This window comes from Oenanthe melanoleuca, chromosome 2 (genome assembly GCF_029582105.1).
Source record: "Oenanthe melanoleuca isolate GR-GAL-2019-014 chromosome 2, OMel1.0, whole genome shotgun sequence".
NCBI classification, from domain to species: domain Eukaryota; kingdom Metazoa; phylum Chordata; class Aves; order Passeriformes; family Muscicapidae; genus Oenanthe; species Oenanthe melanoleuca.
The window spans coordinates 23,387,160-23,414,103 of record NC_079335.1 but is presented as its reverse complement, the minus strand read 5'-3'; the positions used below and the strand labels follow the sequence as shown (position 1 = coordinate 23,414,103).

Sequence of the window (26,944 nt, the reverse complement as noted above, 5' to 3'; positions counted from 1 at the left end):
TTTTTTTTTTTTTTTTTCTCCAGTAACTTCTAAATATCCAAACACATTTCATAGAATCATGTAGTGGTTTGGTTGGAATAGACCTTAAAGATCACCTAGTTCCAACCCCCCTACTGTGGGCAGGAACACTTTCCACTAGACCTGGTTGCTCAGAGCCCTACCCAGCCTGGCCTTGAACACTTTTGGGGATGGGGCATCTACAGCTTTCCTGGGCAGCCTGTGCCAGTGCCTCACCACCCTCACAGGAAAGAATTTCTTCCTAGTGTCCAATCTAAACCTACATTCTTTCAGTTTAAAGCCATTATCCCTTGTCCTGTCACTACACACCCTGGTCAAAAGTCTCTCTCCAGCCTTCTTTTAGGTCCCCTTGAGGTACTGGAAGGCAACTCTCAGCCTGTCCACACAGGAGAGGTTCTCCAGCCCTCCAGTCATGCTTATGACCCACCTCTGGACTTGCTTCAACAGGTCTGCATCTTTCTTGTGTTGTGTTGGATGCTGTACTCTAGCTGGGATCTCAGTAGAGTGGAGTAGGGGGGCAGAATCACCTTCCTCGACCTGCTGGTCAGAGTGTCAAGTGGCTTATTTGAGGGGTTTGGGGGGATTTGTTCCTCTATCTGCATATTTTATCTTCCAACAATTTATTAGGTTAGCCTGATTTTCCCTTTTTAAAATCAAGCCTATATAGACAGTGAATTTCCCAGCAGCAAAATCAACAAACAACACGCATAAATTATTGCACAGTAATAATTCCCATCACATTAACAACTGTGTTTTCTTGTATATTTTGTTTAGGGCTAAATTTACTCTCAGTGGATAATAAAAAACAGCCCTTTATGTTGCAAACCTTTCAGCATATATTGTTCATCATAATAGATTTCGTTATGTCCTTGGGTGCTAAATGCATAATTTAGAGTAAGTGTCACAGGTCATGTTAGTTACTTCATCCTGGTGTAGAGTTCTCAAGACTTTGGTATTAAAAAAGTCTTTGGCTCATAGTAAGAGACATGGAGAATGTTCCTGCCTTATTCAATTTTCCTCTCTCTAGGGTCCTGCTGAACCACCACAGTTCACAGCCAGGGGCACACACATAAACTGGCCATGATTTTAAATTATAGAATCATGGAATGCAGGTTGGAAAGAGCTGATCTCAAGGAACATTTCATCTAGCCTTTCTTGGTAAAAGCACAAGATGGCCCAGCACACTGGCAGCCAGATCTCAGGAGTGTACAGTATTGGGGAATCCACCACTTCCTGGAGATTATTCCAGTGGCTGATTGTTCTCATTGTGAAAAGTTTTTCTTTTGCGAGTAGTTGTAACGTCCCCAGCAGTGACTTGTACCCAATACCCTCTGTCTTTTTCATGTGACTCCTGGTAAAAAGGGAGTCTCCATCTTCTCTTTAAATAGTGGAACATGGTGATGTCTCCCCTAAGCCTTCTTTTCTCAAGGCTGAACAAACCCAGTTCTCTCAGCCTTTTCCCCCGTCACTGGCTTCCCAGTGTGTGACTCTTCTCTGGACATCCTCCAGCCTGTCCACATCTTCTCTGCACAGCAGGGACCAAACTGAGCACAGTACTCCAGTGTGGCCTGATGAGCACTGAGCAGAGTGGGATAATGACTGCTGGATCTCTGCCGGTGATGCCCTTGTGGGTGCATCAACCTGGATGTTTTGTCCCCATGGCTGGGGGCCCAGCAGTGCTGTGCAGACAGAGGTGAAGGAAGTGTTGAGAACCTCTGCCTTTTCAGCATTGTCAGTGGCAAATTCACCTCTCTTATCAGTGGGACAAGTATTTTCTTTCTGCCTGTTGTTTGTGTATCTGAAGAACAATTTCTTTTAGTTTTGAGCAGACTCAGAAGCACACAGTTAACCTGAATTTTAATTTTCCTTTATAGCAAGACTTGGATTTGTGGCAGTTCTGTAGCTGCAGAGGAGCAGACTGAGTTGCCCCTGAAGCAGGAAAACTGGGCAGTGTGGAAGTGCTGGGGAGAAGCAATTTTAGCCATCTCAGTGAGAGCTTTGCCTTTCCACTTGGCTTGGAGGGCTGTGCTCAGATTGAGTGGAGACCTCTGGAATGAAGATTTATGGGTAAATCCTTAGGGGAACCACTGTTTTTTTGCATTATCTGAATTGTTCGTGTTGGACTCCCACTTGTTTCAGATAAATGTGCTCTTCTACCTTTGAAAACACTCAACACTTCGGAATAATTCCCCGTCTTCTTTTCTGTATAACATCTCTTAAACTAAAAGCAGCAAACCAAAATTCCTGCCAATTACAAAGAAAGCTTTTCTACACTTTAGAGCCAAATAACAATAACTTTCCTATCTCACTCTATGTTTCATCTTCCCCATACTGACTGCTGCAGCTATGATTGCCACTGGACATTTTGATTCCTGCATTACATCCTTTTTGCTGAAAGATGTGACTGTATTTCAAAGGAGTGAGTCATAGGGATTCAAGTGGGGTTTTTTGTCAGGAAAATTGCAACTAGCCCTCCCCAATAGTCCCTGACCACTGGCTGATTTTGGGGGGATTTAGAATTGTTTAGATGTGTTCTAGAAGTGTTCTCTTGCACTAGCTGCCTCAAGCCTCTTGCTAGTTCATGAAGGCATTTGCAGCCTCTGCTCCTGGAGCATGTCTTTATACCTTCCCTTGTGTCTCCTGCAGCTGTCACAGCTTCACAATGCCACATGTTTTGTAAAAATGCTGTTTTAAGCTTTCTGACCCTGCCATGCCCACTGCCATGCCCATGTTGCAGCCCTTATGTGCTGTGCCACACTAGGAGCCACTGAGCTGTTCTTTGGAAATTTATCTTTTTCAGGATTCTAAAAATACTGGATCAGCAGAAATGAGCAATGCAGGGACAGAGGAGGGCAGGACTGAGGAACAGTGTTGAAATGGGATCACTAGAAGTAGGTTCTACCCTTAAAAAACTTCACACCATAAAACCATGCCCCAGGATTTCTGCAAACCTTAAAGGTTTTTAGCAGTACCACAAGCTGGCAGTGCTATTCATTCTGTTGCAGGCATGAGCAGGAGGCCTCTGGCAATAAGGAAGGATTATTTCCATTGCATTGGAAAGGCATTGGAAGAGCAATATCATTCAAGTGGTGGAAAAATGTCCTCATAGTACAGAGTAGCTGACAAGACAGACACTTCAGTATCAGCCTTTATCCTCCTGTTTTGATTTGAGGCAAGGCTGCCTCAAATCAAAAGCAACTACAGGCTTGGGTTTCATACTTTTTTGTGTAGAAAGGATTCCAGTTATATCTGGAATAACTTACAAGGTAGGTTGACTTCACAGTGAAATTGAGTTCAAAGAGCTTATAAACAGAATTCTTGATTGCAAAATTGATTTTAAACTGTATAAGGTTCTGTTGGCATTATGCTATTTTAGCAAGGACGACAGGATCCCTAAGGCCAACATTTCTAAGGCAATTTGTCCAAGAAAGAAACCTCTTTTCAGTTGATGAACCACTTTATAAAAAAACTTAATATTGCTAGCTTTCACTATAACTTTCCTATAAAATATGTCTTCAGCTAGGGAATCATGACTTAGATGATTTACCATTGGCATCATGAGTTCATATATTTTAGAAGTTCTCTCCTTTACAGTTTTCATGAATTTACCTTCCTGATCCATTTCCAAATGGTCCCTATTTAAAGTTTATGTTTCTTGCTGAAGGTCAAGCTGCAATAAGAAGGCTCTCCACCGCATTTACCAAAATTCGTTGGTGTTGCAGCCTGGTGGGTTTCATTACTTTCCTTTAACGTTCATTTAAATAAGATAGTCAATTGGGCAAAACGGTACCAGAAGTTGCAACACGGTTTGTGAGAACACAAACTTAAAAATGAGCAACAAAGGCAGGAACCAGGGAAACTAGATATCATTTGTCTACATGCTTGAGTCCACCTTTCTTCTATTCCAGAATCATACTTGACTTGAAAGACACTCACACAGCAATAAAAAAAATAATAAATTAAAATATCAAAATAGTAAACAACCATGGCAGTTCCAGCTTAGTGGTTACTTTCTTTCTCATGGCTTTCCTGTCTTCATATTTATCAGCACTGGGCATTATAGTCTGCTACAGCAAATTGTGGAATTGCACTGCAGAAAATAAAATGTTAATGATGATGATTAAAGTTTTCCTGGGATTCTCATATGCACTTATTATCACTGCTGCCATTATTCACTCTCTGTGCTGTGCTTATTGAAAACTCTGCAACTGAAATAATTTCTTGAAAGTAATGTGAATCTAAATTCATCTTCCTTCACAAAATAATTTTGGAAAAACAATGCAGTCCCAAAATCCCAAAAGAAAACCTCTTCTAAGATACCAAAAGAGGAAGTTGGTTGCATTGCTCAATAAGAAACCCCAAAATGACAAGCAGAAAGGAGGGACCACATGAATATTTCCTGTGCTGAGGTATCCCAGCTTTCAGAGGGATGTTGTAAGATGACTTGTGTAACTTGTGGGTAGTCTGGATGGCACCTCATCATGGAGATGGCTTTTGATAATGACCAAACCTGACTAAGCCAGCATAATGCCAAGCTCCCTTTGGAAGCCCTCCCCCACCTGCTCCCCTTTCTGTGTTTCTAACATGTCCCTTGTGCTGTCTCTGGTGCTCTTTGGAGCCACAGTCAGAGCAGTCAGATCAGAGGGCCCAGACAACAGAAGACTAGGTCTGCAAAAAAGCACTGAGTTGTAGATCAGTTTAGCTTTCTGCTCTGGATTATTCATGGTGCATCCCTAGCAAAGAGCTTGCAGAAAGCATGGCTGGCAGGCAGGAGAGGGAGTGGGACTTCTTTCAGCTATTTAGTCTGGTTTAACTGAACCACAAACCTGCAGGAGAAGTCTCCCCAATACACTGACTTTGATAGTGAAGCCTTCAAACAGTGCTCCAGGCCCAGCTGACTGCTTCTGCATTTGTGCTGGAATCCATCCCTCCTGAGGTGGGTCTGTGAAACCAGTCTCTGTAGAGCTAGACTATAAACTGGGCTGTGGCTCAAGGTACATCATTTGTGACGCAACAGCAGAGCTGGTGAGCTGTGGTGTGACACCAGGAGTGAGTACTGGAGGTCACAAGGCAGGAACTTTACCCGCATGGTTGCTGGAGCCAGTCTCTCATGAAACTACATTTGGAGTGGTCTCAATGGCTCATGTTCCCTGAACTTATCATCACCTGCAATTCCTCTGTGCTTTTTAATTAAAGAAGATGATCTGCGTGGCAGCTACACTGGTGGATTCAGTGTTTTTCCCAGAAAACAGTCTGCTAAGGGAACAAATTAACACACAGGAGTTGTAGCATGGCATTGTGGGCTTGTCTAGGACATGATGGCCATCCATAATTCAGTCTTGCAGCATGGACAGGCATGGCAGAGAGGACACTACAACAGCACTGCAGTTACTAGGGCTTACTGGGGTCACAGGTCTCCTTTGCAGAATGGAGCCATGCAGATCTGCTCAATATAGACTCACTAACTGATCTTACAGACCTTCAAAATCCATTGCTTTTACCATGATATAGGAATAAAAAGAAATCAAATTTCTTCCATGCAGGCAACAAACCATAGGTTATGTTGGGGATAACAAACACCTTAAGAGTGCCGACATTTAGACTTGGACCAAAGCACCTGAAGGTGTGGTCTTCATGGGTCGTCTCAGTGCTCCACTGGGAATTTGTATGCTGTTAAGTCTCCAAAAAAAGTTTTCTGTGTGCAACCATATGAATTGCAGAACTAGTATCAGAGGTGAGGACCAGTCACCATTAAGATACATCTCTGTTGTGGCTGGTGTAAGGGATGAGTAAACTTTTTGGACTTCTCTGTCTGAGAAAACATTGTAAAATATTTTACTCATATTACATTTTCTGCTTAGAAAGTGTGTCAAAGTTTAAACTGATTGTCCACTCTGAGTGAACTCTTCCTTTCATCCTTGGCTCTTTGAATTGCCCAGCACCCAATGGACGCCCTCTCTTATTGCAGCCAAGACAAAATGGGTAATGGATTTTAGCAGATCCCCTCCCACGCCTGCCAATATGTAAAGGAGGCTAATACTGCTTGTAAAAAAAAAAAATCATGCACATAGTTTCTCATTCTGATCACAAAGCAAAGCCAAGTATGATGGAAAGCATTTTCCCTCTGAATTGATTTGTTGTATATATATTACTGTTTGCAGCAACAAAGATGCCATTGTTATGTAAAACTGTCAGTCCTCAGGTTGAATTTGTAGTTGCAGTTATCTGATTACATAAAAAGAAATGCTGAAGGACTGTAAAACTCTCAAATACTTATTCAGCAAAAAAGCTGAATCCTGTGGACTCTTCCTTCACTGTGCACATGTACATGTTTCTTGTATACTATTTAGTGTGTACTGCTTTTTATAGCGTAGTTTGTGTAATTTGTTACTTTGATTTACTGTATCATTTCCTGAGTATGGAACAATCCTGAAGTAAGTGCCATTTTGTGGGTAGCAAAGTATTTGAGTGCAGCTCACCACCTCCAATGTGTCAGCTAGATCTATTGCACAGCTATTAATGGCATGTTCAGAAGAACTTTTACACTAATATTGAAATTCTTTTAAGACCATATTTAGCTTTGGCAAATGTTTCCCACATGTCTTTGAGTGGCAGTCCATCTTTTGATGTTTATATTTGCCATCTGGATATGTCAGCTTTGTGCAACAGAAGTATGAAATGGTGTAAGTAAATCTCAAGAAGTGGAAAGAACATTTTAAAAGGTTTACAAACAAATGTACCCATAAATAGTAGAGAAAAATGAATATGTAATGGTGTGGACATACTTTTTTGGCAAGTCACTCTACAGTCTGAATTTTTTTAGATCTTATTACTACAGATATCCCAAAAGAAAGTTTAAGCAAGTTATAAAAGAGAAAGAATATACATTGTGGTTTTTGGTTGTTAATTTTATGCATGTGATCATGTGTTTGGTATGATCAAGCTCACATTTCTTCCAGTACTTCCTATAAAGAGGCAGATCTCCTGATTTTCATGGATTTTCCCACACAACTTTTGTGGAAAATATTTGAACAAATTATAAACTACATGTAAAACATTAAAAAAATCCTTGGTTCCTTGGACAGGCAGATGCAAAAGTTATCATTATGCTTATGGCTGTTACCATTACTTTTTGTACTTATGAGAATTTAAATGCAGAATCTGTTTTTCTTTGTACTCAGCTACAACTCAGATAAGCATCAGGAGGGATTAAATGTAACTGTGTAGAGGACGTAACCTCCTGTTACACTGCACTAGGTTTGTTTTGCCACCAGCTACTGCAGGATAACATGAAATTCAGCTCTTGGCAGGTAAAACACTTCCAGTTCAACTTGATAATTCCTGTAATGTGGAATATTTGAAGCCATAGCCATGTTAAATATAATTAGATGCAACCAACCATTGTGTGCCACAGAACAATTAGAACTCAATCCCTAGAAATGTGTTAAAGTTCTTTCCAGTTATTTATGCTGTTGAGATAGGCAGAGCCATATACAGTACTCAGAAGTGATATGCATTCATCTGTGTTTATATCACCAGGAAAGGCACTGCCATCTGCCCTTAGCAATTCTCTCTCTACTCTTTGCTCTTTGTAAGATGAGCCCAGCTTCAATGTCATGTTACAATTTATTGCTAGTGATCTGCTTCGAGTTGTTTTCTGGTCACCGGTAGTTTGTTTGGATACCTTTTTTCCTTGTCTGTTGTCTAGTGTCACTGTGGGACTTGGGCTTGTTGTACTTATTTTATACATCATTAGCTCAGCAGTGCAGGGGATGATTACTTTCTCATATAAAAGTAATTCTTTCTCAGAAGACGTGTAAATCTTGGCTGTGGAGACAGTGCTTTTTGCAAATTTCCTTGAAAGCTGAATGCTCAGGATTTTATTCTTCATTGCCTCACACCTCTTGCTGTCATTTAAACTCCTGCCAAAGAACATCACTGAAGCAGCAGCTCTGCACTCTGAGTCTTCCAACCTTTGAGACTGCTGCTTTGTAATCTTAATGTCCTTGTACACAAGTCTTATTTACTTTTTTTATGTCATCCCAAGTTCATTTCCTTTAATGATCAAAAGTCCATGGCACAGTTTAGCCCTGAAAAGGACTGATACTACAGCCCTCTCTACATTACTGAGTGTAACTAGGGCAGAGGCCAGCTGGGCAGCAGCCAGTGCCTGGCTCCAGCATTTGAGAGCTGGGAAGCTCTAAGGTGAAACATTACTGGACACACTTGAGAACTAGAGGCTGTAAATAGAATAAAGTAAATAAAAACATTCAGAAAAATGAGGGCTGCAAGAACTGGGCTCTTTCCAAACACTCTTCCTATTTTCTTTTTTTTTTTTTTTTTTTTTTTTTGCAGTCTTCGTTTCGTTTGTAGGATAATACAAGTTCTAGATCTTGGCACTGCCCTTTCCACGGCACAACATGTGCTCTATTCTCTGTCCTATTTCTTCTTGTGATGTAGTTTGCTGAAGGGCTCTGGTGTGTAGTTGTTAAAGTTCATTGCAAAATGGCTGGTGGGGTCAGGACACAGCAATTTTTCAAGTGTATTTGGTGTGCCTCAGTGGTCATCTGCCATTTGTGCACCAGAGGATTCATTTTCATAACCTGAGAGCTGCTCTGTCATTGAAACTTGTAAGAACTTGGAGCATTCACCACTGCTCCATGTTTCTCCAAAGAGAAACAATCAAAGTTTATTGTAGAATCATTTCTCCAAAGTCCTGTTCTGTTCCTGTTTTGATGGTGTTCTAATAGTCCAGCAGTGTCTGCTGTTGTTAGGGAAGCCAGGCTCACAGGGAAACAGGTACATTGTGGCAGCAGCAAAGTTGTCAGCCATCGCTCCACAATCCAAACTCTTCAACACTCAGGTGGGCTCATATATGTGCTAATATTTGTTAGCACAAAACTTTATTAACCAAGCTGTTGGCCTGACTCAAAGCCTTTTCCATTCAATTTTTATGTCCTCTGAATTGCCCTCCTTCATTTTTCCACAATGAGTTCTGCCCATCATTATCAAGAGCAGCACTTTCTGGAGTAATCTGGAATAAACTTTGTGATTCATTTGTCTTCCATTTATAACATTTTAATTAAAACTTGATTTTTTTTCAATCTCCCTGCACTGTAGCAATATCATTGAAGGAATGCGTGTTCCATTCAGGTAAGGGAGAATTGTTTCTTCTATAATTTATTTGTGGAATTCCAAGAGTGTTTGTTTATTTAATGGCTGCACAAATTCCCTCCCAGGAGAGGCTGCATATTTAATAAAACTTACATACCTTGGCCTAATTCTCATCTGTCTTGGTTTCTTGTTAGCCATTCATCCTTGTGCAAGGTGTATATCCACTATTAGGAGGAGTATATATTTGGGGTTCAGTAGCATTTCACCTTCATCCACAGAAATATACAGTGGCCCAGAAGTCATGCCAGCAATACTGTGCTTCTGGCCAAAGCTGTCTTCAGGTGTGTCCCACTGCAGGGATGACTGGCATACTTGTAGTGTAAAACTACACAGCCCTTCCAGATGTACCAGCCCTGCAGGAATAGACAAGTATGATGGAGAATCAAAATCTTTACTGGTGGAGACCAAGCTGGTAAGACCTAGAGCAGCACTTCCACAAGCACTTCAGGGAAGTTTACACACTTAGGCCCCCATAAAGGGCTTTTGTGGCTGAGATTTTGAGGGGACAGAGAGTCCCTTGGTGGAGTTGTGGGGAACTGAGCATACATCATAGCCAGTGGGTTCCTGCTGTGATCTTTCTGTGATGGAAACAGGTCTCAGACCCCACCTCCACTAAAGGAATCATCAAGGCACTGATAACTGCAGATATTTGCTTCTCTGACATTTTTCTCTGCCCCTGCCAGTGCTGCTGCAGGTTGGCCCTTAGGTCTATCAGCTTAAAAATGTGATCCTGGGGGTAAATCATGTGCTGACTTTTTAAAGCTGGACAGTTTTTTTAATTACCCCCACAAAGAGCCGGGTTGGTTTCCCTGATGGAGTGTTGCATTGTGGTTTGGGGTCTGGAGAGCTGTGATCAAGACAGAGAAGGATAGAGAGGGGATCTATGGTTTTGAGACCCATCTTCTCAGTGGTTATGTTCCAGATATGGGAACATATTCTGACTGAAGCAGATTTACTGGGGTGCTGAAGAGAGAATGACTGTTTTGCATTCAGTGTGTAAGGGTGAGTTACCATATAACATGCACAGGAAATACAAAATGTATGACTGCCTCTGTCATCCTTAAAAACACACTCTAAAATATTACTTTATGAGAGGCTGCAAAAAAGAAGCCAGAGCAAAAGGAAAAACTGGAATAATTTACAACTGCCAGTTAGAAAATGATGCAGTATGTCAAAAAAGTTGAGACTTTATGAAAGCCAACTGTGCACTGCAGTCATTTATGCTTAGTAAAGCTTGTAACTATTGCTGTACATAGAAGGATAGCAAATAATTAACATAAAAGTGGTTAGTTATTACTTGGGCGTGGAGCCAAACCGTGTTATGGCTGATTTACCGTCAAGCTTATCGGCACTCGAGCTGTTCCCACCCTTGCCCTGGTACCAGCATGGTTCCACTTGTGGTAACAATTGCAGGAGCTCTTGTTGGACCAGGCAGGGGCACTTTTACTGCCATGTGGCCTAATCTGGTTGTGCAGTCATGTGTGCAGAGAGCAGTGCATGGGTGTGTGTTTTACAGCTTTTCCTTAGAAATGGCTTTAATATGCACACCAACAGTCAGCACATAAAAGTCATTTCCATCGAGAGATTTGGGGATATAGGAAAGACAGATTTCAAGGCTTGTTTTTATGCTACTGTGATGGGCTTTAAAAAGGAAACATTTTTCCTAGCATGTTATAAATATCTCATCATGCCATTACGATCACAGGCTAGGAAACCATCACGGCTATGCACGAGAAAGGCAGCACTGCAGCAACATAAAATCTCTCACTCTCTTTTGTTTTCCTGGTGGATTGTTGCAAGAAGGAAAACTTGCTAGTGTCCAGACATTTTCTTGCTCTTTTTTAAAAGTCAGAATTTTTTCTTGTTTACCTTAGAAACAGAGGCTTTGTTTATGGTGTGTTCTGTGCTGTGAAGCACATGGAAATACTGGCAGCCCCTGCTTGAAGAGGCTTCTTACTCACTGATCTACTCCAACATACTCTCAGGGGAACCCTGACTTGGGTTTGGTGATTAACCCAACACATGTACATGTCTCAGAGGACTCAGGCATTTGAGAACATAAGCTTAAGTTTCTAGAAGTAAGCAAGGAGTTAAACAATAAACCATATCAGGTAGCCTGTTTATTACCACATGGCCATTTCCATGCTGTTCTCCATAAAGTTGTGCCAGCACTTTAATTTTAAACATTGTTTTTCATTAGTTTATATAATACAGCTGTAAATATTTTTTTCAGACTCAAACATGGAATTTAAGGGGAGAAACTAGGAAAAAACACACCCCCAACTACTCTGCTTTTGAACAATATAAAAGTGAAACTGCTGGGAGTATTGCATGGGATGTGTATGTCCATCTCAATAAAAGCTTTGGATTAAGTGGAGCATGTACAAAGCCATCTCTGCAGATGCCCTCCATGAGGCAGATGTCCTGGAAAAGGCCAGGGAATGAGCCTGTGTGTTGAATCTTGAGCTAGAATGGAAGAGCTCAATAAACAAAATACCAGTATAGTAACACTGAAGGAATATAATTAGTCACCACATTCTTGACTTGTGCTCTCTGGTATTTCCATTGTAAACATGGATTGTTTTCATCAAGCCTAAGGACAGCCCTGGATACAGCTGTGTGTCCTTGTGCAAGTGACAAGCATCAAGGATCTGATCACTGAGGCTGACATTATACAAGACAACTAAACCATCTAACAGCCCAGTAGAAAACCAGCCTCTTTTTTACCAGCCTGACTAGTTTCTGCCAGGTTAGTGAGCTTGGTTACTCTGGTGAAGCCTCCAAATGCTAAAGCCAGCACAAGTGAAATGGCTCGAGCACAGACCCTCCTGACAGCACCTGCTGCTCTATCTCAGTCCCTCTGCATCACCAGCCTGGGAGCATCTTCCAAGGGGGACATTTTGTTGGTAGCATTGTTGAGCAGCTGTTTCTCCGTGCTTGTCCTGGACCCCGTGCACCTGTCTGTGGGGCTGGCACAGCTGTTAGGGCAGCCAGGCAGTGAGCTGTGTCAGGGAACATCCCTGGGCTGTTTCCTAAGGCACTTTACTGCATGGTTACACAAACAGTTGGGCTGGTGCAACTCAGGAGGCTGCAGGGAGGCACGACTGATCAGCTGATGGGGACAGGGTAAACAGCAACTGCTACAGCCAGTCCCAAAGCAGCAGGGAGACCAGAAGCCAAACCACAGGCTCAAGTTATTTACAGTCCTTTCCATTGGCTTCAGTGAACAGCAGTTGGTCACCCTATTGCAACCCCAAATCCTGGTAAGACTGAAATCAGTGAACAATTCTTTTCCCCATGGTTTCAACTGATTTGTGTTTAGAGTAAAAATCTTAACCTATGTTTTGATGTTATCTATGAAGGTCCCATCTGAAGGTATTTGGAGTGGGTACTAAAAGACCATTTGGGTAGCAACTCACAGATTTTTATCCCACTTCCTGGCTCATTCACCATGGTCTCTGTTGTGACTAGGGTTGATGTAAAATAATATGACAGAAAGCTCCTTCAATCTGAACCACAAGGGAAATAAAAAACCATGGCTGACAGAGGCTCAACTGAGAACACAGGCTGGGGAAAAAAGCACCTGATGCCTGGGACATGTCCACTAAAAGAGAGCATCCAGTCCCCTTCTTCCTCATGCTAGGCCACATACTCTGTGATTGTGCTGTTTTAGCAGCTGTGCAGAGAAAGTCCCTGCTGGGTCCCTAAAAGCCATCATGGACTTGGCCATCTGGGTAGGTCAGTACGTCCATAAAAATCCTCTTGCATTAAACCGAAATGAAGAACAACTCTCCAAATCCATCAAAGGAAGTCCAACATGTGGGTGTTGATACAATGGGCTCTTTAGGTGTGTAGCTCTTGTCTGTAGCAGAACTACTAAAACCTCATTTGTTTTTGACTTGTTTTGAATCTAGGTGCCCACTATCCAGTGCAAGTATCCAAGTTTTGGCCAGGAACGCCCTAGGTGTGGAGATACCAAGTGATAATTCCTGCATGAACCTGTGAGGGCTTGGTTCTTTGGAAGGAGGTTTCAAGCATCCCTAGAAAAAAAACAGAGAAAACAACTTGATGTCTCTGGCAGGAAGATTTGTTTTGCAGTCCCTATATCTGAAAAAGTCCTACAATTACACGCAACCTAACAGAAAAGCTGTAGACTTGATTAGTGTGTGCAAAGCCCGTCAGTGTGTACATGGTGAAGTCTATAGACCTGAGAAAGGAAGGAATGAGGTGGCCCAATAACTCTGCAGTGAGTCAGAAACATTACCTAATCTATAGTACAGCTGCACCACACGGGATACTCACTATAAACACACTGCCTTATCACCTGCTCCTTGGGAAGGGTGAGCTGGTTTAGCTAAAATAAGAACAGGAATAAACCTGTGTCCAACAGCACTTCCACCTTTCCTCCAGTTATGCTCCAGCGCTCCCTGTCTTGAGTGAAATGAACTCCCAGGGGTTTGTTTTTTCCATGAAGTATTAATTATTTCATTGAACAAAAAGAGGGAGGATGAAAATAACCCAGAGAAATGGGGGTTTGTGCAGTGTTTCAGCCAGGTTTCCAAGCTGATATACAGCAATAAATATCAGGGACCAGCTGCTTCCTTTCCTGCATGAGTCCATGTGAAGATGGCAATTCCCTCCTGATCTCCCCTGGGAAACACTGGATAAGAGCATCATTTGAAAAATAAATAAAGGATGTCAGCAAACAGAGGTGGACTTTGCATTATTCCCATCTCATTTTCCCCTTTACAGTCCAAGCTCCATGGCTATGTTCATGGGGACTCATGAAACCATCTGGCCCATGGAGGCTTTGCTTCCACTGGAGTTGCATCCTGCTTCCCTCCACTGTGCAGAAAAAAGGGGACCAAACTTCCAAGCATAGCACAAGGGTTCAGCAGGTGCTGCTTCTCAGTCTGTAGGGACATGGTATGTGTCACATCACTGCTGCACCTTGTCACCTCTGGAGGATGCTGCAAGCTCCTTAGAGCAAGGTAGGTGGGCTATGGCAGAGAGTGATGCTTAGGAAGGGCACAACTCCAGACATCTTAAGATTGCAGGCAATGAGTGCTTTATGTACTATTTTGATGATTGTATGGCATTTATATTGCAAGTGATCAGATGTGCTAGAAATTGTACAAACTGATAGGGTAATATAGTCTCTGTCACCAGGGAACATTTTTAAAAGATAAAAGAGATGAGTCTGGGGGAAGGTAATACTCTGTCTTACAAATATGTACCAAGATAATGATGAAAGTTCTTGCACATGCTCGTAGATCTCACCCAGAAAAATACACTTGTAGCAGAGTTGTTAATCTTGGCTTTCCTGTTTGGTTGTGTTTTGTTTAGAAATCCATTTTTTGAATCAGAAACAGCTCGTCAGAATAGAAATGAGAAGGAGGGGAAGGACTAATCAGTAAGGGGATAAGGAAATAAGAAGATGGGAATAAGGAAGGAACAGAAAGAAAGAAGATGAGTGCAAGAGGAATAGCGAAGCTTATCATTTTAGAACATTAGCATGGGGAGATTACAGAGTATGGAGTTAGAAATGCAGTGTAAAGCAGGGACAATTGCCATTGGTAGTTTAAGAAAATAATGAAAAATAGCAAGAATTTTAAACATGTGTAAATGTTGGCTTCATGAGCTCTAGAGGCATCAGAAAGAAACTGACCACTGGGACTAAGACAGGGACACTACCTTCACAAGGGCAGAAGAGGATGCTGCTCTCCCCTCCCACACTGCTTCCCATCAGCAGCCCCCTTTTTAAAGCCTGTTCTTAGGGTAGTTGCTCCTAAGACCACCTGTCTTGAACCAAGCAGTCCTGCACCCCAGTGCTGAGAAGTGTGCAAAATACAGAGTAAATCTGTAAATCCATTTGCAATTGTCCTTTATTCCAATGAAGTCCCAAACCAAATCTGGGTCTGTTTGAGTTTCAAGATGAACTGATGCCAGGGACAGGAATTTCTCAGGTGCAGTTTTCCTAACTTACTAAATAACTCTCCAAAGTAATTTCTCCCTGAGCAATGCAAGAAAGCCAGGCCTGTCCTTCCATAAGAAAGGACAAATCTTAGTTTCTTCCTTACTTCCACTAGAAATGACACACCATTCATTCTCTGATTTTCCTTCTTTCTTTCCATTTCCTATGCACATGCACCCTTTGGTCTGTAATCAGTTCTAAGAAATCTCTTTGGTGTTCAGTGATTGCTCCTGCTTGGATCACTCTGCATCCCCATTATCACCAGTGGAGCAGGCAGTGGCAATGAACTGGTGGGAGGGGATCTGTGCTGCTGAACATTCCTTCCCAAAAAACAAGGGTGGCTATCGTGTGCTCTGGCCTGCTCAGCCCATGCAGTACTGGCCCATGGCTTCTGTTGCACTTCCCCAACATTAACCCTTCCTTTCTCCTACATGGGGAGTTCATGGCAGCTGGAGTAGAAAGTTTTTTATTCCCACAGAAAACCAGGGGTGTGTAAGCTCGAGGTGACATTGTTTTATCTGAGCTGTGTTGACCCATCACACAGAGGAAGGTGTGTTTGACTGTGCTGACTGTTCTTACACCATTATCTTCAGTTTTGTAATATCAGGTGATGTTGGTAGGGGCCAGCTGTTGAAATTAGATGATAATATGTTAATCCCAGTTTTCTTTTTCCTTTCTTAAAACAAGCTTGTGGCAGCAAAGTAAGGGAAGCCTGACAGCATGGCACAAAGCCTGAAACATTTGAAGGCCCATAAAACACACTTCAAATGAATGCATTTTGTAAAATCTCATTAGTTTTTGAGGCTTGATTCATGACAGCTGAATCCTCAGGACTGGCAATATTCATATAATGTAAAAGAGCTATAAACATTAAAGAAGTAAAAATGCGCACAGCTTCTACATCAGTCACCAGCTGCAGCCAAGCTATGGCTCATTGGAATTTATTGCAGCGTCTTCAAGCGGAGCAAGTGGTGAAGTGGTGCTATTACTTCTGATTACAAATGGACTAGGTAAGAGCATTGGTGCTATAAACACCCCATCACAGAATGGGCTGCACACTACAACACCTACTATATTAATAACATTCAATTCTTCAGATTTAAAAATAGTGCTCTTAGGAAGAAAAGCAATTGCATTCTAGTCTGACACCTAAAAGGAAATGTGGGAAGGAAATAACTGTAACTGGCACAGCTAATAATGGATTATGGTGTTACCCTCCTGAGAACTGGAGGGAATTGTCCTGCACTTTAGATTGGAACTAGTATTCTTTCTCAAACATAAATCTGTGTTAATCCTTCTAAAAGCTTAAAAAAAAAAATGTCCAGGTGAGCTTTTGGTTCCCAGGGATCTCCTCTGTGCCATTTTGATGAAGGAAAAGGATCAGAAGGCTGCCTCTATGGTTCATCTGGAAGCACCCCTCTGAAAAGGGAGCCAGAGACATCCTTGTACCTACCCCCCACACACACAGTGTCTCCACACCTGCTGACAACAAGAGGAGGCTGGAGCAACTTGCCCTTTGGTAGGCTTTACCTAACATAATAATCCCTCAAGGCCTTTGGCAATTCAAAGATTAGAGGGCTCAGCTGAACACAGAAGCTGCACCAATTTAACTTATATCATGGCTTTGATTTGCATTCCCAGAACCAGTTCAAGGTGTGGTTTCACAGGTTCCTTGCTCTCTGTTCCCATCCCCTTGCCAGAGGTCTCTCCCAGCAGAGCTGGTAGCCCTTGCCCTGGGTGCTCATCTCAGCTGGTTTTGTCCAAAAAAAGCCCACACACCTTCCCACAGACCTGCCTTCATCAGGCACTTGTGGGAGGACACTGGACTTCTGCCCTGGAGGAGCTGGGGCACAGGGAGCCTTGTTCCTGCCAGCTCACAGCAGGATGGTGGCGGCAGCACAAGCGCTGAGTAAACACCTGGGCAGGGGACTCCTCCAGCATTGCACCAAGGGCTGCCAGACTTCATCAGTCAGCACAGCTGCTCCACAGCCCCAGGGAGTTCAAACCCTTCCTCTCCCACACCCCAGCATTGTGCCCAAGCCACATGACTGTGGGATAGCTGGAGAGGAAGGGAATGCTCTCTGTCTCATCCCATGATTTTTTAACTGCTGAAAAGAAAGAAGTCAAGATTCAGGCAAGAGGAGCAAGGTGAGGCTTTAGTTATCACTTCCCACTGTTGGATCTCAAAGGGGTTTGGAGGTAGATAGTTTTAAGCCCATTGCACAGACACTGCACCAATAGCATTCAGTAGATGGTTGATCTGATGAAGGTCATCTAGCAAGCAAATGGCAGAACTGGGAAAAAAAATGTTACCTTAGACCCTTCCAGTAACCCACTTACTTCACAGTGCCTCCAACTATGAACTCCTCTGGCAGACACAGACCATAGCTGAATGCTTGCATCTTCCTTCTGTCCCCTGTGCAGGCATCAGATTTTAACCAAATCTGTCCTATCCCTGCCTAGGCCTCCTTCCACCACCCAGATTGTGCACAAAGGGCCTTCCATGACTACACTTGTCCTCATACACCCTGGAGGAGTGGGATGGGACATATTCATGCTTTGAGACACCGATTTATTCATCCCAGACCAACCTTGCATCTTTGGTTAAATTGATGTGACATTACACATAGGCTACAACAAAAAGTCCCCATGACCTTTGGGAAGTAAAATGGCTGAAGAGGGATCTAAAGGTTTGTTCTAACCTTTGTCCTGTCATTTTTTTCCCACTAAGCATGTGCATGAGCACAACTGAAGATCCAGCCTATTTTGTAGCAAGCATAGATTTAATAAATCTGTCTCAATTCCGGTTGTACAAGGAGAAGCTGTTATAATGGGAGGAAGTCAGCTCAGTTCATATTCTTCCCTGAGACAAAAGTTCTGGGCACAACTAGATGAGAAAATAGCTACAGCTTTTTCTAAAGAGCCAGTGAAATATAATCACTGGAGGAAATACTCCAAAGCCCTTCAACACAGTAAACTATGCAGGCAAGCAGTACAAGCAAAGATTACATCATTGCCAGAAACAACCAAATAGTCCTGTCAAGGTAATTACCAAGTATGAGGGAAACAACTGGATCAGGGTACAGGTAAATACTGCTAAACCAGAATACTGGGCATGTTATCCTGGAGAACAGAATGGGAGCATTTCAAGGCATATGTTAATTCATCAGCTCTCACCATTATTCTTGATCAGAAGTGCTTGTGTTTCAGTGCTGTCTTGGGAAGCTGTGAACATCAAAGCCCAGACATACACACACACATCCAGGTCCACCAGCTCTACCAGGCAGGTATGAATCTCCAGCAAGCAGATGATAACAAATAGCAGGAAGCCCGTGAAAATACATCTTAAGCCAGCTCTGGGAACAGGAATCAAAGCCATAGTTTAAGTTACTTTGATTCAGCCCCTGTGTAGAGACTAGAAACTGAAAATCAAAGTGGGGCTTGGTACCTTTTTAAAGGAGCCAATTCACCACAGCCTAAATGAAAAGAGATAGTAGCTGCCACAGAAGTGCAGGTACAATTCTCAGCTGAGATGTGAGAAGCTCTTTTCTCTTTTCAGAGCTGGTTACACAAAGAAGTTTACTTTGAAATGTGTGGTGCCACAAAATAATTGCTTCATATAAACTGGTATGCAGAAGCAGTCTCCAAAATGAACACAGGGCTTTTTCCCAAGTCACTGTTTGTGCTTGGAGAAAAAGAGGATGCTTCAGCTGGACACCAGGGTACCTGGACCTGCAAGGCTGTGGGACAGCTCCAGTGGCACCCAGTGGGGCAGGTGACAAAGCATAGCCAGCAGTCACAAACTTCCACCCAGATGTTCACACCATCAAATCTCTGTGATTCACCTTTGGGTGTTATCATTGTTCAAGGTACCAACTAATCACTGTGAAGAAACCAGCTCTCCCCAAAGTAACTGGGCATAGGTGACCATCACTGTGGGGATATTTGGCATAGCAGTGTCTGACAGCTGCAAGTTTTCCAGACAGGCACAACTCTTCCATGTAATTTTAGCTGCCATTTTCCCAGCTTCCTGTGCAGTGCCACAAGTACAAGGATGTAGAGGAGAAGCAGAAGGAGTTATGGAGCTCTGCTGGTAGAGCTGCATTTCATGTGTCTTCCCTTCTTGTCATGAGCTTGGGAGAGTGGAGAGGAGTATGCTGAGGGCATACAGAACGTGCTCCAAGGTGTGGAAAGGCACTTTGCCACATGCAGTTACCTGAGATTCTGCATCATTCTGCCTTATCAAAGGGGCAGCCATCACCAGCCAGAAAGGTGCTGTCAGGGCAGAGATGGAGATCCCCAGGTCTTGGAGTGTAGTTAGTGTCACCTATGAGGGTCTCTAATTCCACTGGCTTGGCACAGCCCTTGCTGTTGTTATCCCTGAGCCAAAGCTTGCACTTAACAAATACAGCCAGGTACAGGGGGGTACTCGGGGCAGCCCTGGCCTGGGGGGGCAGAACACCCAAGAACAGGAGCACTCCTGCTTGCCTGCACCAGTCCCATCCTGGGCTGTGCCACTGGTAATACCTCAAGCCCCACAGTTTTCCAGTACAACTTCATCTAGGGGTTGTCTGCTCTACTTCAGGCCTTCTGAAAACCTCTCAGAGGTCTTAGCTTACACTGTATGCAATTCGCCAGATTGTCACCTGACTCCACTGCTGAAAAAGAAAGGATTGCCATCCCACTTAAGAGTGTCATTAGCACTAACAGGGTTTCTTCTTCAGTTTCCAGAAGGTTCTGTGGTCACCCTCTCTGTGTGACTCAGTAATGTATTGGTGGGACATCTGGACCATAGAAAAATCCATTTGATGGCTGCAGGAGCAGTGACAGCCAGCAGTGAAATGCTGTTCCCCATCACCACAAGCTGTGAGGAGACTCCAGCCAGTCTCTGTGAGCTCAGAGTGATCAGTGTCCCCACACTGCACCAGAGAGAGGGAATAGTCTCAGCTGGAGACCAGGCTTTAGGTGTTATAAGGCTGGCTTAGCAGCCTGTGTTCATCCAGCAGAGTGGCAATTTCCAGAACATGTGTCAGACAGCCCTCCTACACTGGTGCTGAGAGCAACACCTTGGGTACAGGCCTGACATAATTCTAGGAATATTTGTCATGATTTATGGTATGCAGTATCACTGATGCAGGGACATGACCTGATGAGATGTGTGAGACATCTCCTTTGCTAGGATGTGCAAGTTCTGCATGCTTGGGAAGCTTTTATTAATTTTAAATAAAATGGGGGATGTCAATTAACTGTGGGAAATATGTCAGCCTTTGTTAATGCACTTTGTACTCCTTTATTAATTTTTCATACTGCCATGGATGCAAGTCTGTTTGGGGGAAATAGCAGTTGTACACAGTGGGTTTCCCTGCAGGGTCCTGTGCTGGGAGGCAGGGAGTGCAGAAGAGAGGGAGGCTCTCTGTTATTGCTCAGTAAGATTTTCAGAGTGCCTGAGTGTACACACAAGTGTATAAAACTGTGCAACTTGTACATAATCAGTCTGAGTGCCTGAGTGCTGGCCTGTGGGGCCTCTCTCCCTGCCTGCAGCATCATTCCAAAAGCTTAGGTTATTTTCTAGGTCATGATCAATATAATATATCGGACTACATGTTGGATAATGCTGGTGCATTTAAAAAAGAAAAAAAAAAAAAAGTAAAATTACAAATATTTACAAATATTATTTAATATAATTACAAATTTTTTTCTCCCTGGAAAGTGCAGTGTTTTAATGCTATGCAAACAGAGGGCTTAATAAAGGACAAGGGAGATTCTGGTGTGCAGAGCTGAGTGCTCTTGGCATGCTGTGGAGAGTCTTCTAGTGTGTGTGACCACCTTACCTTTCCAGGAGTCCTGGGAACTCCTGTGACATGGCTCTGTAATCTGCTCACAACATATCAAAGGTGGATCCACCTCTGAACAAGTTTTGCACTGTTTTTTTGGTAAGGGAGAGATCTGTCTTGCATTCCCTGGACTCTGCTCATCCCAGAGCATCACGCCCCTGTCTTGCACATTTCTGCATTTCTCAGGGCTCAGATAAAGTCACCAAATGTTTCTTTCTTTGTTTTTCCCTTTCTTCATTCTCACATCCTCTCAGGATCCTGAGATCTGTGATCTTAAGGAGTGTGAACCTGGAAAGGAGCAAAGTCAAACCCCTGAATTTTGCAAGAGTGAACTTCCAGCTCTTTAAGGAGTTGGTGAATAAGATTGGCTGGGAAACTGTCCTTAAGGACAGAGGTGATAACCAGTGCTGGCAGCTCTTTAAGGCCCCTTTTCTTAGAGTGCAAGGATGCTCTTCCAGTGTGTGGGAAATCAAGCAAGGCAGGCCAGAAACAGACATGGATTTGCTCCTCAGACTGAGGAGTAAGAAAGAAATTTCCTGCCAGTGGAAGCAGAGACAGGTGACATGGGGAGATACAGAGACACAGTTCATGTGTCTAGGAATGGGGTCAGGAAAGCCAAGCAAAGCTGGAACAGGACTTGGCAAGAGATGTAAGGAATTACAAGAAGGGATTCCATAAGGACATGGTCAGAAAAGGCCAGGGAGAGTGTAGCCCCATGATAAGCAAGAAGGGTGACACTGATATGGAGAAGGCAGAGGTAGTTGTTGCAATCTTCACTGACAGTCAGGCCTGCCACTTCTATGGGACCTGAGGAGATGCATCCCAAGATCCTGAGGGAACTGGTCAGTGTTGCTGCTAAACCATTCTCCATGATATTTGAAAAATCATGGTGGTAAGATGAAGTCCTTGGTGACCAGAAAACTGGAGACATCACTCCCATTAAAAAAAAAAAATGGGAAAAAGGAAGATCCAGGGAACTACAGACCAGCTGGGACCACCATGGTTCAGAACCTACTAGAAGATCTGCTAAAGCACATAAAAGACAAGGAGGTGTCAGCCAGCACATCTCTAGTGAGAGCAAATCATGAACCAGTCTCAGATGGAGCTGCCATGGGTGCATCCTCCTCTCCAGGCACAGCTGTGCTGGCCTTGCACCCCAGGACTGCAGGGAGCTGCAGGGAGCTGAGCTGGCTGAAAGCTGACACAATTGTCTGCAGAAAAACAAGCTCCCCTACCCAGTCCTTGTGTCATTGCTCTGGTGCCAGTGTTAGTGCTGGGGTGGGAGACAGCCAGGGTGGCTGCAGCCCCAGATTTTACCAGCAGGGTCGTGTCCCAGCTTGGAAGCTCCTTGAAAGACATCTGGGTCCTGGCTGACTTCTTCCTTCCTTGTCCATCCAATGCACAGTGCAGTGCCAAAGGGGGTGCTCAGTTCTCAAAGGCCACAGGATTGTTAATAAATCAAATGGATGGGGGAGGTGGCTAAACTCTCCTTATCCATCCTGCCTCTTGGGGAATGGTCCCTGGGTTTTTCATGTCCCCCAAACTGGACTGGAACCACCAGTTGCCACAGGGCTACTTATCCTGGAGGGTTATTTAGGATTCTCTGAGATGCAGTGCACTATGTAAGTACAGACACCCTCCTGCCCCCAAAGTAAACACATATCTGTCAAAATACTGTGCATCTCATAGGTGACATTGCTGTAAGGAAACATGCCTTTCAGTGTTGTGCAGTGTTTGGATGGCCCAGAGACCTGAGAGATGCTTCCCAACCTGCTCTGTGAGGGCTTTGTGGCAAGATCTTCAAATGTCCCAGCCTCTCCACGCTGATATTTAAAGATCAGTTGTATTCTGGAAAGTTACCTTGATAGGCATGGTGAAAATTAGTCTTTATAATCAACAAATTTGCCCACTAACAACAGAACAGATGTGCCAGTTCAGGGTAAGTTCAGCTGAGAAAGCCAGAACTGCTTTTTCTGTGTCCCACCCTCAGTTGTAAGGGCTGTGTAAAAAAAGTTTCAAATACTTCAAATGTGACTGGAGTTGGAGTGGAAATGTGCTGTCTTGGGTGAGGAAGTTCTGCAGCCTTAGCTGGCATAAAATGTAGCAAATCCTTATTTTAGTGAGTGAATTCCCCAGATGTGCCTGGGAACAAGTCAACTGACTACAGAATATCTATTTATCCACCATCACTATTTAGAGTAAAACTGCACTTTGAAGTCTGGAAGGCTCTTTTGCAATAGAGGGGTTTGCCCTGATGTCCTTGGCCAAAAATAGTGCCTTATTTTTGTCCTGCTAACACATGCCAGCTGGCTGCCACCCTCCATTCCTGACACAGCTGCATTTCAGTTCTGCTGTTTATGTAAAGTTTGTGCAGTGTGATTTAGGGTCCTTTGGGATGAAATGTACTATGTAAATATAAACTCTTATTTCCAATGTCTTTCTATAGCCATTAAGGGCCTGATTCATCCCATCACTCAGGGGTTTGCACCAAGATTTGGCCAAAAAGATGCAGAACCCAGCATCATCTGGCACCTATTGGGTTCACTCTCTGGAGGAAGCTTCCATGAGCAGCTTCTGGAAACACCTCAGTGCTGCTCAGTGTCCCAGCCTGGCCCAGGATTTGGAACATCCATGTAGCAGAGGGTTTTGAAGACAAGGGTTTAGTTTGGCATTTTTACTACATAAACTTGTCGTGTGCTAACAGATGGGAATCTGGATTTGGAGTTTTGCATATTCCTTCACACTAGGCTGTAGGATAGTTTGGATCCATCTGGTTAATTTACCAGTACAGCTGAGCAAGTGATAAGGAATAGGGTGTGCTACAGCTATCTAAGGGCTTCTCTTGCAAGATCCCCATAATTTGGAATAATGTGCAAATATATTGCTTTCACAAAGAAATAAGCCCTGCTGAGGAATTGGGAGAACTGTAAATCTGGTCCAGTTTGATTATATTTTGCCATCTATTGACAAGTATGGGCCTATCCCAGATTATAAGCAACACATATCCATAATTCACACTACACAATACCAAATGCAACATTTGCAACATAGGAAAGCAGATGATCTGCAAGAGATAGCTGCCTATTTAAATAGTGTCCTGAATATTTATCCATAAGAATTTCTGTGTCACTTCAGCTGTAGAGAGAGTGGAAAAATGTGGGCAAAAAAAAAGTAAAGGCAAAGTTTGAAAATCCAGGGTAAAAAACTCAAGAGACTAGTATCACATGCCTACAATAGCCTCCCAGCAGTTTAATCAGGGATGTTCAGCCTCCTCTGACTGCAGCAGAACTGACATTGAATAACAAGAGATTTCCCTTAGATTTTAGAAGCTACAAAACATGGAACAGACTTCATGTGCCTTAACCACAGGTGAAGTTGAAATTTCACCTGTGCTCAGCCAGCATCAACTTCTGCCAGCCCAGGCAGAGCCTGTGACATGGAATCACATCCCCATATTTGTGAGTTGATAAGCAGAATGGTTTGCAGACTTCCAGCTACACCTCCTGCAGGTGAATAAACTCAGGTGAATGTCTCTGCCTCCAAGAGCAGCAGTGTGGGGCCAACCTGAAAGTGGGTGTTTTTCCCCATAAGTCTCTCTCCTTTGCAATTAATTCAGTTCCCCATGTGCAATAGCAGCAGCACATGCTCTCAGGCTAAGCCTTTCATGCACACTTTGAACCAGCACTGCAGCCACACAAGAGGCAGGAAAGGGGAGCTGCCTCAGACAGAGGCTGCTGAGGATCTCCCTGTCAAAGCTCAAACACAAAAGGCACTTATGGACTTCTGTCCCAGGCAAGAAAAATTACCCTCAGAAGGAACTTGCTCTGCCTGGTATGAAATGCTGATGGTTGCCCATTAGAGCAGGGAGGTCTGCTCTGGCAGTCCTCCTTGCTTCTCAGAACACCTTGGTCACCAACAAAGTTCCTTGTGAGCATTGGGACACAATTTTGAAAATGACCAGATGCTTTTCTCAAGACAGGCTATCAGGACTTCACAAATCAGGTGGGAATACTGCACCAAGAATTAAAACCTGGAGCTGCTGAATTTACAACAACCAGCAAGACTCACCTGAACATTGAAAAAGCAGAGTAAATACAATCCAAATCTCCAGGCCAGAGATGCCATCCTGCTGCATTTATGGGATGATGCAGCCCATTCCAGCAGAACCTGTCCCCCTCCTGGAGAATGGACTCACTTTTCTGAAGGCAGAGGAGACCATGCCCATCAAACCTGGATCAACCCCATCCCCAGCTCCACCTGCTTCACCTCCCCCAAAGCCCATGTGATCACCTTTTGCAGTGTCCTTGAGCCTGACTGGATTCCCACTGGGCTCCTGCAGTGTGCTGGAAGGTGAGATCTGCTCCCTGTGCTATTCTCAACCAGCAGCACATAGTGTCTCTTGTTTTCCCCTTGGAAATTCAAAGAGGGAAATTATTATATTTCTTCAAAGGTGCCCAGGACTGTTTGAGGCTACCTGATCCCAGGGAAGAAGATGGAGGTGTTCTGTACCTTTTCCCATTTTCCTCTGTATCTCCATGCCCATTACTGCTGCACCAAACTTAGAGCTTATTAGCTAAAAAGGAATTGCAGAGGAATTTGCAGAGGAGCTTAGGAGACTATTTTTGGGGCCAAATGAGCTCAGAACCAGTGAGGAGCAGAGACTGGCTGCAATGGTGATGCTCACAGACCTCCAGGACTGGGTTGACTATGACCCCAATGATGGTGCTTTGGCTCTAATCTGGCACTGTGAAATGTCCTTAAAACAAAACCAAAAGAATTAAGTATTGCCAGAATCCTGTCACATCCAGAGATGAAAGACTATACTGCATATTACCTGTGCCTTGCTGCTTCAGTCATGGTGAGCACATCACCATCACTGAAATACGGGACTGGTACCAACGTGACACATTTTTAGCAGAAGTGCTCAAAAGGGAATTATCTCTTTTTACAAACTCTCTCTTCCTCTCCCAGGAGCAGTCCTAGCTCATTTTTTTCTCTCCAGGATTCCCACTTCTCCTTACACTCATGATGTTTCTACCTTTATTTCCCCTCCTGTTTGGCAAAGACAAGTTATTAATCCTCATGGGGGTTGCAGGGCAGCAGAAGGTGTAGCAGAGGCTGCCAAAGGTACAGTGGTGTATAGTTTGCCTATCTCTGGTGTCAGCTGGGTTTGGGATGAGTCAGGAAGATAAGTTAGGCAACAAACAAGTGGGAGAGCTAATAGAGCAGTTGGTAGCATGGCAAGGGTGCGTCCGCTGCTGACTCAGACCTAATCAATGTCTTATCATTTCTCACGCCTTCCACTCAGCATCAAACCTCTAAGGGCTCTCATCAGGGGATTAATTCCTCCTTCTCATCTTCATCAGGAGCATGCACTTGAGCCCTCTGCGTGGGAAACAGACACATCTTCTCCGTGTGGCAGAAACACCCAGCCAGTGATCACACCCAGCAGCTAATGGATGGACAAGTATCCCAGACAGTCGTACCTGGGTACAGAATGCAGATACATTATCCCCAGCTGCAAGCACTATCAGGAGCCCAAGGAATTATTAGATATATTTTATAACAGAATAAAGAGATTGTAAGGGAAGTGGAACCTCAAAGGAAAAAGATCAGACATCCTGCAGACAACAAGCAGAGGTGCTCAGGAGGATGCACATTATGCTTAAACACAAGTCCATCAGAGGCAGCTGAGTCTCATGTCACAGAATAACACATCTCTTGGTGTCATTCTGTGAGAGCTGTGAAGATTCACCTGAAGATCCATTGTGAAGGCTGGAAGTCATGTTGTTAAAGGACTTGTCCTGAGAAAAAAGACACAGGATGAATGCTAGCCCAGTGCTGTGCATGTGAACCTTGTTCCCTGGAAGGGAGCCATACTGCAAGACTCCAGCACCAGGCTCAAGTAGGGCCCTCTTTGGCTCCTTGGTGGCACCTCCTAAGG

The 26,944-nt window shown here is 43.7% G+C and overlaps 1 long non-coding RNA gene across 2 annotated transcripts; it reads left to right on the top strand.

Annotated features, from left to right (window-relative positions):
* Nucleotides 1-26,668, top strand: LOC130250345 (uncharacterized). 2 transcript variants are annotated; one of them, XR_008839970.1, is made up of 4 exons: nt 1-465; nt 1,893-2,085; nt 24,976-25,350; nt 26,367-26,668. It is a non-coding gene; the product is annotated as an uncharacterized LOC130250345 (long non-coding RNA). The 2 variants fall into 2 exon arrangements; XR_008839969.1 differs by having other exon boundaries at nt 26,309-26,668.
* The last annotated feature ends 276 nt before the right edge of the window (nt 26,669-26,944 follow it).